We start from the raw sequence: 12,613 nt of genomic DNA, 5'->3' as shown, positions 1-12,613 counted from the left end.
CACCACCCCCATCGATCGCATCCTGCCTGCATCTGGGGCGGGGGGGGTGGTGGTGGTGGCCACCTTGACCAAGCCCGAGAACAGACCGATGAGGAGGTCCTCCGACCTGCCTGCCTGCTCCCCTCCCTCCGCACCAGCTGGTCAAAGATCGGGTGCAGTAGCGCAATGGTTATGTCACTGGACTAGTAATCCAGTCGGTCCTGGATGAATGATCCAGAGACGTGAGTTCAAAACCCACTACAGCAGCTGGGGAATTAAATTCAGTTAATTAAATAAATCTGGAATAACAAGCTAGTATCAGTAATGGTGACCATGAAACTACTGGATTGATGTAAAAACCCATCTGGTTCACTAACGTCCTTTAGGGAAAGAAATCTGCTGTCCTTACTTGGTCTAGCCTATATGTGACTCCAAGACCCACAGCAATGTGATTGACTCTTAACTACCCTCTGTAATGGCCTAACAAGCCACTCAGTTGTATAAGGCGGCTCACCACCTCCTTCTCGAAGGGCAATTAGGGATGGGCAATAAATGCTGGCCTTGCCAGTGACGCTCACATCCCATGAACTAATGCATTTTTTAAAAAGGAGCGTGGGACTGGAGTGCAGCCAGAAATTGAGGAGCAGCCCTTTCAAGTCTTCTATCTATCTTAGGCAGTCCCTCGGAACCGAGGATGACTTGCTTCCACACTAAAAATGAGTTCGCAGGTGACTGATGATTCCAATGCAGGACCTACAGTCTCTGTCGCAGGTGGGGCAGACGGTGGTTGAAGGGGCGGGTGGTGGGGTGCCTGGGTTGACGTGCGCTCCTTGCAATGCCTGCGCTTGGCTTCCGCTTGCTCCCGGCGAAGAGACTCGAGGTGTTCGGCACCTTCCCGGATGCTTCCTCTCCACTTTGTGGAGTCTTGGGCCAGGGATTCACAGGTGTCGGTGGTGTTGTGTATGTACCTTTAAGAGAAGAACTGATTCTATACTGCAGTACCGGCAGTGACCACCCCTGTATATAAAGCCATAGCAGGCTTCTGCATTTCAGTCTTAAGTTACCCTCTGTTCAGCTGCAAGCACGAGCAGACAGACTTTGGAGAGTGGATTAAAGTGGTGGTCCCCTGACCAGGAAGAGGAGGAGAACGTTGGACCACCACCACCAACTCCACCATCATTACATCAACTGAGGTGCCTGGAGAGAGAGGACAGAGGAGGAGAAGGAGAAAGGAGGCCTACATCAACATCAACCAGGGGAGAGGCCTTTCTATCACTGCCTCCCCAATTTGGCCTCCACTTCAGGAGAGGGGAGAGAAACCAACTGCTTGAAAGGAGGGAAGAAAACTTCATCCGGAACATCTACAGGTGGGTGTTATTTGGGGCACTCCCCCAAGACTTTGTATTTTAGGTGGGGGGAGAAAAGAAGAAGCAAGGCCGGATCATCAAGGGGTGTAGTGTGTGTGTGTGTGTGCTCTTGTTAAAAGCTAGGCCACACACACCACTAATTAGCATCCCTTCTATTGCCTGCCCTGGGAGAGCTTGGAGCTGCCCAAGGTGAAGTCCTTAATTTAATTTAATTACATCGTTAAGACCTGTTGCAGGACTAAGCCTGGGCTTCTCCAGCTTTTCCAGGTGAAGACGTCTTCTCCCCCTGCCAGAAGACCACCATCACCAAAGACTTTTTCCATCGGAGAGTGCAACCCTGCCTACACCCACCCACCATCCTGAGTGGCAACACTGCCCTTTGCGGCCTCCCTCCTTCCCACCTTCCCACACCCCCACCTCTCTCTCTCTCTTTGTCTCTCTCTGCCTGTCTTTCTAAGGCACCTTAGTTTCATCTATTTTATTAATTGCCAATTGAGCAGAGGGGAGAGGCCACTCTCCCAATTTAAATCAATAAGGAGAGAGGTGTGTCCTCATTTTAATCAGCTCCCTCTGCTCAATAGAGGACAAAAAAAATATATATACACCGAGGCCATTAACACCTTCAGGCCTGTGACTTGGGGTGAGTGTAGCCCTTAAAAAAAGCACCCCAGAATGGCGACTGCGTCTTCGCCGGTGGCGGGGCCAGCCGGGACCTATGCGAGAGTGGTAGCCACGGCCACAGCTGCTCCCGCTGTTCCTGCTGCCCCGTCACCTTTTCGATTAATAACAAAAAAGCTTGGGGTGAAGAGCTACACTCACCCCACTATGACCATCGAGGCCTGCGTCAAGGCCATGGCTGGGGTTGTCGGCCCCTCAGCCATCGTCGCGGCCTCGAAAATGTATGGGAAGGCTGTGTTCTTCCTGGGGTCGGAGCGGGCGGTGTCCCTGGCTGTCGCCAAGGGGCTCACCGTGGGCGGGACCTTCCTGCCGGTGGATCCTCTCGAGGCCACCGCGCAGAGGATCATTATTTCCAACGTCCCGCCCTATGTTCCTGGTGAGCTCCTCCTTCCCCATTTGCGACAACTTGGGGAGGTGAGGTCGGGGATCACGCCCATCCCGCTCGGCTTCCGGGAGGCCAGCCTTCGCCACGTCTTCTCCTTCCGGCGCCAGCTGTTTATCCAGCTGGCGCGGGAGGAGGACACTGAAGGGGCGTTCGTCGTCCTCCACGAGGGGACCGCCTACCGCGCCTTTTGGACGTCGGACGGTGTGAGGTGCCATGCCTGCAGGGAGGTGGGGCACATCAGGAGGAACTGCCCTGCCTCCAAGGCCGCCGGATCATCTCGTGCGGCCGAGGCTGGCGCCGCCGCCGCCGCCCTTCCCCCCGGATCTGCCCACGCGTCAAGTACGTCTGATGCGCGGTTGACGTCGGGGGCCGATGCCACCAAGGCCTCCGGCGGGGGGGAGGGAGCGTGTCCGGCCGGAAAGAAGGCGCGGGGAAAAAAGAAGCACCTTAGGGCAGGTCCCCCCGTGGATGGTGAGCCCTTGCCCCTTGAGCCCCTTACACCCGCGCTCCTCGCGGAGTTGATCAGGGCAGATGTGAGCGGGAGGGGCCCCGTGCCCGAGCCTGTGGCCGCAACCGCCGCAGCGGTAATGCCAATACCTGCGGCCGGGCTCGGGCCCGAGGAACCCGACAAACCTGCTCCGCCGGAGGGAGTCGAGGAGGAGGCCTTTGCAGACATGGAGGTCTCCCTCGCTCCCTCCGTGCTAAAAAGAAGGCGCGACCCCCTGGATGAGGAGGAGGACCGGGAGGAGGAAGGTCCCTCCGAGCAGGGGGAGTCGTCGCCCGCCGCGGGTACTGCGCCCCCCCGCCCCCCCAGCGCTGTCGTCATCACCAGCGATCGGCAGGGGTCGCCTGTCCCTCGGGAGGCTGAGGCAGATGTGTCTGTCCAGCACGTGCCTCCCGGGGATGGGGATGAGACCCTGCCCGTGGGGGGGGTTGCGGAACAACCCGCAGCAGTAATTGAAGTTGACCTTTTATCGGTGTCGTTACCCCTCGCCGGGTCGGGCAGCCTGGGGGTTGGGTCGGGCGAGCTCGAGGATAATGAGCTCGCCCAATGCGACCCGGACGTCTCCCAGGGGATGCTCGTCCTGGTAGAGCTTTTAATTCAAAACCCCCCATCCGCTGGGTCGGAGGTTGGTGGCGGGGAGGAGGATGGCCCCCTGGCTGCGTCTCTGGTGCCGGACGTACTGGAGGAGCTGGAAATTGTTCTCTCCCCGGTTTCTCCGGTCGTTCCGGCGTCTGAGGCGGAGGGGAGCTCTGAACCGCCGCCGTCTTCTGGCCCGGCACCCCTAGAGGAGCCCAGGGAGAAATCCTCTGCCGCCGATCCTGGGGGTGGGATCCGGGCGGAGGCGGGGCTGGCTGGCGCGGCCGAGTCGTTCGCTTCGCACTGCGCGGCGGACGGGTTGGCCGCTGGTGACGACCTCCTGGAGGAGGATGGGGACTCGGTGATGGGCACGGAGGACGATTCGGACTCCAGCGCCGACGTGGCGATGGATGACCTCGTGCCCCTTGCCAAGTCTCCCCTCATTTCCGTAAGGGAACTCCGGGATTTTATGGCCACGTGCCTGGGTCAGCGCAATAAGGTCCGGCTGGCCCTCGACAGGTGGTCGGAGCTGGCGCTGCTCATCGATTCCGTCCGCGCCGCCGTTAAGATCTTGGGCGCGGACGAGGGTGTGAACCCGCTCGAGCTGCGTCGGCTCACAACGTTTCTCACTGGGCTGCTGAGGAAGTGGCGGCGGACCAGCGGCTGCGCTTCCTCACCCCGTTAGGTGTAGGTAGAGGTTGCACTATGCTTCTGACATGAAGATAACCATAGCCAGCCTCAACATCAACGGCAGCAGGGAGGCGCGCCGCAGATTCAATAACTTCTCGGTCCTTCGGGACGGGAAGTATGCGGTGTGCTTCCTGCAAGAAACCCACACCGTTCCGGGAGACGAAGCCACGTGGCTCCTGGAGTGGCAAGGAGGGGTCAGCATGAGTCACCTCTCCAACAATTCCAGCGGGGTGGCTATCTTGCTGGCCCCGCATTTTCAGCCGGAGATCTTGGGGGTCAAGGAGCACGTGCCGGGCCGCTTGCTCCATGTCACTGTTCGCCTGGGGGGCGTGCCGCTCCATCTAGTGAACGTGTACGCCCCTCAGACCAGTGCGCAGCAAGTGCGCTTCTTCGAAGAAGTGTCCGCTCTCTTGGGCTCCATCGACGTGGGCGAGTGCGTCATCCTCGGGGGGGATTTTAACTGCACCCTCGAGGCGAGGGACCGTTCGGGTCCCCCGCGAAGCCCGGCGGCGATGGAGAAGTTGAGGGACCTGGTTGGGTCCTTCGACTTGGTGGACGTCTGGCGAAATCTCCACCCCGACTCCAGCGCCTTCACTAGTGTGAGGTCTGGGGGAGGAAGGTCCAGAATCGACCGCCTCTACATTTCCCGGGCGTTCGTCTCCTGCGTTCCGGCAGCTTCCATGCGGCCGGTGCCGTGCACGGACCACCACCTGGTGTGGGCGGAGCTCGCTCCGCTGCGCGCGCGGGGGGGGTCCGTGTACTGGCATTTTAACAACCTGCTGCTGGAGGACGCACGGTTCCGGGATTCGTTTCGTCGATTCTGGGCCGACTGGAGAAGGAAGCAGGGGGGCTTCCCCTCCTTGAGGCTATGGTGGGATGTGGGCAAGGCTCACATCCGTCTCTTCTGTCAGGAGTACGCGAAGGGGTCGACCAAGAGGCGGGAGGCCCGGGTCGGGCGGTTGGAGAAGGAGGTGCTCGACCTGGAGTCCCGTCTCGGTCAGGTCGTCGAGGACCCGGCCCTGCGGAAGGTGTACGAAGAGAAGAAGGGCGCGCTGAAGGACCTGCAGCTCGTCGGGTCCCGAGGCGCGTACGTGAGGTCGCGGATCCAGCTCCTGCGGGACCTGGACCGCGGCTCCCCCTTCTTCTACTCGCTGGAAAAAAGACGGGGGGTCCGTAAGCAGCTCTTGGGGCTGCTGGCCGACGACAGATCTCTGGTCTCGGATCCGGAGGGAATCAGCGCGGAGACCCGCGCCTATTACGGGGCTCTGTTCTCTCCGGATCCGTCCAGCGAGGATGCGCGCAGAGTTTTGTGGGAGGACCTGCCGAAGGTTGGCCCGGAGGGCGCCGAAAAATTGGACGCTCCGCTAAGTCTGGCGGAGCTGACCGGCGCCCTCCGCCAGCTCTCTAGGGGAAAGTCCCCGGGGCTGGACGGGCTGACCGTGGAGTTCCACAGGGCGTTCTGGGACGTCTTGGGGGGCGACTACGCGCGGGTCCTGGGGGAAAGTTTGGCGACCGGGGAGATGCCCCTCTCTTGGCGCAGGGCGGTCATTGTCCTGCTGCCTAAGAAGGGCGATCTCCGCCTCCTTAAGAACTGGCGCCCGGTCTCCCTCCTCAGCACGGACTATAAAATCTTTGCCAGGGCCATGTCTGCTCGCCTTGGCACCGTGCTGGCCCACATGATCCACCCCGACCAGTCCTACACGGTCCCGGGCCGGACCATCCACGATAACATCCATCTGGTCCGGGACCTGGTCCACCACTCCCAGAGGGCTGGTCTGTCGGTCGCCTTCCTTTCCCTGGATCAGGAGAAGGCGTTCGACAGGGTGGATCACGAGTATCTCTTCGGGACTCTGCGCGCATTCGGGTTCGGGACGCATTTCGTCGCCCGGATCCGACTTCTGTACGCCGCCGCGGAGTGTCTGATTAAAGTTAACGGGTCCTTGACGGCGCCCCTTCGCTTCGGGAGGGGGGTGCGTCAGGGATGCCCCATGTCCGGCCAGTTATATGCCATTTGCGTGGAGCCTTTCCTGCGCCTCTTGCGGAAGAGGTTGACGGGACTGGCTCTGCAAGGGCCGGGCGTGGAGGTGGTCCTCTCGGCTTACGCCGATGACGTGCTCCTCACGGTCACGGATCCCGCTGACTTGCGGAGGATGCGGGAATGCCAGCAGATTTACTCGGACGCATCCTCCGCCAAGATCAACTGGGAGAAATGTTCCGGACTCCTGGTGGGTCAGTGGCGGGTGGACTCCCTGCCGGAGGAGTTCAGGCCTTTCGCCTGGAGCACCACGCACCTCCTCTATTTGGGAGTCTACCTTAGCCCTGCCGAGGACGCTTGGCCGGCGAACTGGCAAGAGCTGGAGGCCAAAGTCACCGCTCGCCTAGGACGCTGGACAGGACTGCTCCGAGTGTTGTCCTACAGGGGTCGAGCGCTGGTCATAAACCAGCTGGTGGCCGCCATGTTGTGGTACCGGTTGGTCACTTTGATCCCTCCCCCTGCGTTTGTCGCCAAGATTCAGAAGAAGCTCATCGACTTCTTCTGGGACAAAAGGAAGCACTGGGTCTCTGCCGCGGTTCTGTGTCTCCCGCTTAGGGAGGGCGGTCAGGCGCTGGTGTGCCTTCGCACCCAGGCTGCGACTTTCCGTCTTCAGACGCTGCAGAGATACCTGTACGTCGAGAATCCTCCGAGATGGTGTGCGCTGGCGACGTTTTTCTTCCGCCAGCTGCATGGCCTCAATTACGACACGCAGCTCCTGTTTGCGAAAGTGGGCAGCAGGCGTGCCGGCCTGCGGGAGCTGCCTGTCTTCTACCAGGAACTACTATGGGTTTGGAACTACGTCGCTTCCAGGCGGAGCTCTCCCCCGTCAGGAGCGGCGGCTCTCCTTCGGGAGCCGCTGCTCAGGAATCCGCACCTCCACGAACACGGGTTCGGGCGGCTGGCGGAGGGTAGGGCTGTGGCTGGCAAGGTGACCAGAGTCGGGGACCTGCTCGATGGCGGAGGAGCGGGCTGGATGGCGCCGGAGGAGCTGGCGCGGCGCCTGTCCTGGGCCAACGTCCGGCTCGCGGTCGAAACCATCGAATCGGTAAAAGCGGCACTGGGCCCCGACTCCACTAGGTGTATCGAGGCGGCTCAAGCACGTGGGGCGATCCCGTCCGAGCTTACCCCCGTTCGGACGGAATTCCTCATCGGCGCCCGGCCCCGAAACTCCCCTCGGGAACCGGCGCCTCACAACTTGAGCCGTCTCGAGGAAATACCCTCCGTGCCTTTTCATTCCGCGCGGAGGGGTTTCCTGTACGGGCTGCTCCTGCACACTCTCCACTTTGCCATCTTCGTCTACCGTCCGGACACGCCTTGGCGTGGCGTTTTGCCGACCGGCGGTAGCGGAGGTCCCCAATGGAGGGCTCTCTATGCGGGAGTCCTCCCTTGTTCCATCGGGGACTTGGCCTGGAGGGTGTTGCACGGAGCGGTCCCGTGCAATAAGGTTTTAAGTAGGTTCACGGACTCCCAGGCCGCCTGCATTTTTTGCGGCCTGGAGGAGTCCGTGTTTCACGTTTATATGGATTGTGAGAGGTTGCAGCCCCTCTTTCACTACTTGAAGGGGCTGCTCCTCGATTTTTGGTTGCACTTCAGTCCCACGCTCTTGATCTACGGTCACCCGGTGCGGAGGGGAGCGGACAGGTTGGAGGACCTCCTTGTGGGCCTGCTCCTGGGCCTGGCTAAAAGAGCCATCAATTGGTCCAGGCAGCGGGCGGTCGAGGGGGTCGTCCAGCCGGATTGCCTGCATCTCTTCCGCGGCCATGTTCGCGCCCGGGTGGCCCTGGAGATGGAGCACGCGGTGTCCGCCGGTGCGCTTGAGTATTTCCGCGACCGGTGGGCGCCGCGGGGACTGGAGTGCATCATCAACACAGATAACCAAATTTTAATATGATTTGTTAAGCTTTAGTTGAACTTTTGTTTATTTACAGTCGAATTGGTTTTTTTTTGGGTCCAAATAAAAGAGTACCCTCTGTTCAGTAAATACCTGTCTTATTGTTCTCCTGCAGTCCGTGTATTATTGATCCTCGGAGACTACACTGGCGACTGGCAGGTTTGAACTCACCTGCAGTACTGCATCACCTCACGGGGATCTTTTCCCTGAAGAGAAGCTTCTTGGAGGTCGAAGTCAGAACGGCGGGCGTCGACCGCGGGCAACCGCCCAGGGATCCATCGGAGAGTTGCAGGGGAGGCTGTGGAGAGCTGGGCCTGGCTCCCCAGTCGAGGTGTTCCAGCAAGTCGTGCTGGTAGCAGGTAGTGCACTGACCCTTCCGGACTGCGGCGGGCTCGGGCTCGATCGAGTGGCTCTGCAAAGGGGCCATGCAGCGTTGTCGGGAGGAAGAGGGAGAGAGAGGATTGAGTGCACAGGGCGCGGTCGGTGCTCAAGAACAGGGCAGCGTGGAGAGGATAGAACGCGGGGAAGGAAAAGTGAGACGCGCCGAAGCTGCGGGTCGCCGCCATTACCCTGTAGAACGCTAGGAGCAGCGTGGCAGCAAGGGGAAGAAAGAAAAATGCGGGAGGCGCCATTTTATTACATTGGGGAAGAAGGAAAAGCGCGGGAGGTGCCATTTTATTCCATTGGGGAAGAAGAAAAAGCGCGGGAGGCGCCATTTTAAATCACCCAAGATGCCGAAAAGTGGCAGGATCACTGCTTTCAACAACGAGGTAGAAGACTGGACCACGTATGTGGAAAGAATTGAAGTATACTGCAAGGCAAATGAGGTGGCCGATGGAAAGAAGGCGTCGGTATTATTAAATTTGATGGGCGCGGAATTTAATTACCCCAGCTAAACCAATGGAGAAAAGTTTTGAAGAGATTGTTAATATCTTACAGGAACACCTAAACACTACACCGCTGCTGATAGCAGAAAGATTCAAGTTCCATAAAAGAAACCAGCACAAAGATGAGAGCAATGCTGACTATCTTACGGAACTACGCAAGTTATCGAAGCACTGCCAGTTCGGAGCAGGACTGGCAGACACCTTGCGGGATAAGTTTGTCTGCAGGCTCCAGAGTGAAGGAACCCAGAAACGACTACTTTCGGAAAAGGACCTGATGCTAGAACAGGCTTTCAGCGTGGCAGTATCCTACGAAGCAACAGCACGGGGAGCTGCGGAAATACAACAGAAACCACACGAATACAGCGCTAACGAAATGGCGTATGGAGCAGAAATGTGCTATCGCTGCGGCAGAACAACCCATGATCAGAAGGACTGCTGGTTTAAGGACAAAGTATGCAGGCAATGTGGGAAAATGGGACATATAGCAAGAGTCTGCAGGTCAGGAAAGAAAACCAACACTACAAGAACTACTAAGGAAAAGTACAAGAAAGTAAAGAAATTGACAGACAGTAGTTCGGAAGATCAGGAGAGTGATAAGGACTCCGGGAGCAGGAGACTAAGTTGCCTAAAGTTACACAACGTGATTGCAAAGGAGGATCACCGAACCATTTGGGTCACCCTCATGATAGCAGGGTCCCCAGTAAAGATGGAATTGGACACAGGATCAGCCCTAAGTGTCATGAATCGACGAGACTATGAGCGGCTATTCTCACACATACCCTTGAAGGACACGTCCATTGTATTGAAGACATACACGGGGCAAAAAGTCTACCCCAGAGGAAAAATAAGGGTGCCAGTTGAATACAACGGCAAGGAAACACAGAAACTGTATCTATATATACTACCAGATGGAGGACCACCATTATTGGGACGTGAATGGATCCGAAAAATACAATTGGATTGGCATTCCATTCAGGTGCTAACTGTGACTAATAAAAAGGATGATGACGTCACACCTGGTCGACCGTCAAAAATTCTAACTGACGCGAAAGAGGTGTTCCAACAAGGACTTCGGACTCTAAAAGGAGTAACGGCAATGATAAAAATTGAAGATAACACAAACCCAAAATTTTTTAAGGCCAGACCGGTACCTTACGCGATCCGCCCAGCCGTTGAAGCAGAGCTGGAGAGTCTGGAGCGTTCGGGTGTGCTGTCCAAGGTGGACTGGAGCGAGTGGGCCACACCCATCGTTCCTGTAATGAAGAAATCATTGAGCAGCACGCCTGGGGAACCGAAGAAGGTTCGCATCTGTGGGGACTTCAACAAACTGTGAACCCAGTCCTGCACACAGTACAATATCCACTTCCACGGATAGAAGATATTTTCGCCTCACTATCTGGAGGGAAACGCTTTACAAAGATTGATCTGGCCCAAGCGTATCTACAAGTGAAGGTGGAAGAAGCATCTCGGAAATACCTCACGATAAACACTCACAAAGGCCTTTACCAGTACAATCGACTGGTATTCAGGGTAGCATCAGCCCCGGCTATTTGGCAGAGGGCGATGGAACAAGTCCTGCAAGGGATGCCGGGGACCCAGTGTTATTTGGACGACATCCTGGTTACGGGCGAAAATGACAGTGAACACCTTGCCAACCTGGAGCAGGTGCTCACGAGATTACAGGAATATGGGCTACGAGCCAACCGCCCCAAATGCGAGTTCTTCAGGAGACAAATCTCGTATTGTGGCCACATGATTGATGAGGAAGGGTTGCATAAGTCGCCGGACAAGATTGAGGCTGTAGTCAAGGCTCCAGCACCGGAAAATGTGTCGCAACTGAGGTCGTTCCTCGGGTTGATGAACTACTACCATAAGTTCTTGCCGAATTTATCTACAATTCTGCACCCACTGAACGCCCTGCTGCAAACTGGAGTAACATGGAAATGGAGTGATGAGTGTAAGCGTGCCTTTCAGAAATGTAAATGCCTAATCACTTCAAAAGAAGTATTGGCCCACTACAATCCAACACTACCGATTCGGTTAGCATGTGATGCGTCTCCCTATGGCATCGGTGCGCTGCTGTCACACAAATTCCTTGACGGATCAGAGAGGCCAATAGCCTTTGTGTCGCGCTTGTTAACCTCAGCCAAGCATAACTATGCCCAGATTGACAGGGAGGCCCTCAGCCTGGTGTGGGGGGTGAAGAAGTTCAATCACCATCTGCATGGGCAGAAATTCACCCTACTGACTGATCATCAGCCCCTGGTCTCTATTTTTCACCCAAAGAAGGGCGTTCCGGTGATGACGGCGCAACGGCTGCAAAGATGATCACTTTTTCTAGGGGCACATCAGTACGACATAGAGTACAATGGTACAAAACAGCATGGAAACGCTGATGGGCTGTCGCGCCTACCATTGCCTACGGTAGAGGAAGCACCTGCAGTGGACCCTGTTGAGATATTCCACGCGACCATAGTCGAATGTCTACCTGTTACAAACTCAAGTATAGAGATGGAAACCCGAAATGACCCGACACACTCTCGGGTCTATGATTTGACGGTGAAGGGATGGCCAGCACATGGCGACTCACTGTTGCCAGCATTCTCGCCAAGGAGGGAACAGCTGTCAGTGTGCCGGGGAACCTTGATGTGTGGATCCCGAGTGGTAATTCCACCCAAGTTGAGAGATAGAGTGCTCAATGAGCTTCATGAGGGTCATCTGGGAGGGGTAAAAATGAAGAGCCTAGCCAGGGCGTTTGTGTGGTGGCCGGTAGTCGATAAAGAAATCGAGGATATGACCAAGAGATGCACAGGATGCCAGAAGGTCCAAAACGCTCCACCACAGGCCCGCTACGTCCATGGGAGTGGCCCTCATCTCCATGGCAATGGGTACACATTGATTTTGCTGGTCCATTTATGGACTCAATGCTCCTAATTGCTGTGGACGCCCATTCGAAATGGCCAGAGGTCATCAAAATGTCCTCCACCACCACGGAGAAAACTATTGCAGTCCTACGGAACATCTTCGCCAGGAATGGCTTGCCAGAACAGACTTGCTCCGACAATGGGCCACAGTTTGTGTCAGAGGATTTCCGGAGATTTCTGAGGAATAATGGGGTGAAGCTTTACACATCTGCCCCATATCATCCAGCCACAAATGCATTGGCTGAGAGGTTTGTTCAGACCTTTAAAAAGGCCATAAAGGCAATGCATAATGACGACATACCACTACAACACAAGGTGGATAATTTCTTGTTTGCTTACCGGAATGCGACACATGCAGTCACCAACCAAGCTCCAGCCATAATGTTCTTCAACCGAAGGCTAAGATGTCGCCTGGATTTGCTCAAACCAAACATAAGACGAGATGTTGAGGATAAGTAATTCCAGCACATAAATGAGAAGCCAACCAGGAGCTTCAAGATAGGGCAACTGTCTTGGCCCGCAACTACCGAACAGAAAAATGGCAGCCAGGAACGATATGCACACAGCAGGGACCACTAATGTACACAGTGGACGTTGGAGAGAGCATCGTGAGACGCCATGCTGACCAGATTCTAGAGTCACAGGAACAAGCCAAACCCATACCACGAGCAGGTGCACCTGGTAATCAACCCGAAG

The sequence above is a fragment of the Somniosus microcephalus genome, chromosome 1 (assembly GCF_052327205.1).
Source record: "Somniosus microcephalus isolate GS21.2 chromosome 1, FLI_Smic_1.0, whole genome shotgun sequence".
Classification (NCBI taxonomy): domain Eukaryota; kingdom Metazoa; phylum Chordata; class Chondrichthyes; order Squaliformes; family Somniosidae; genus Somniosus; species Somniosus microcephalus.
Note: the sequence above shows the minus strand (reverse complement) of the source record.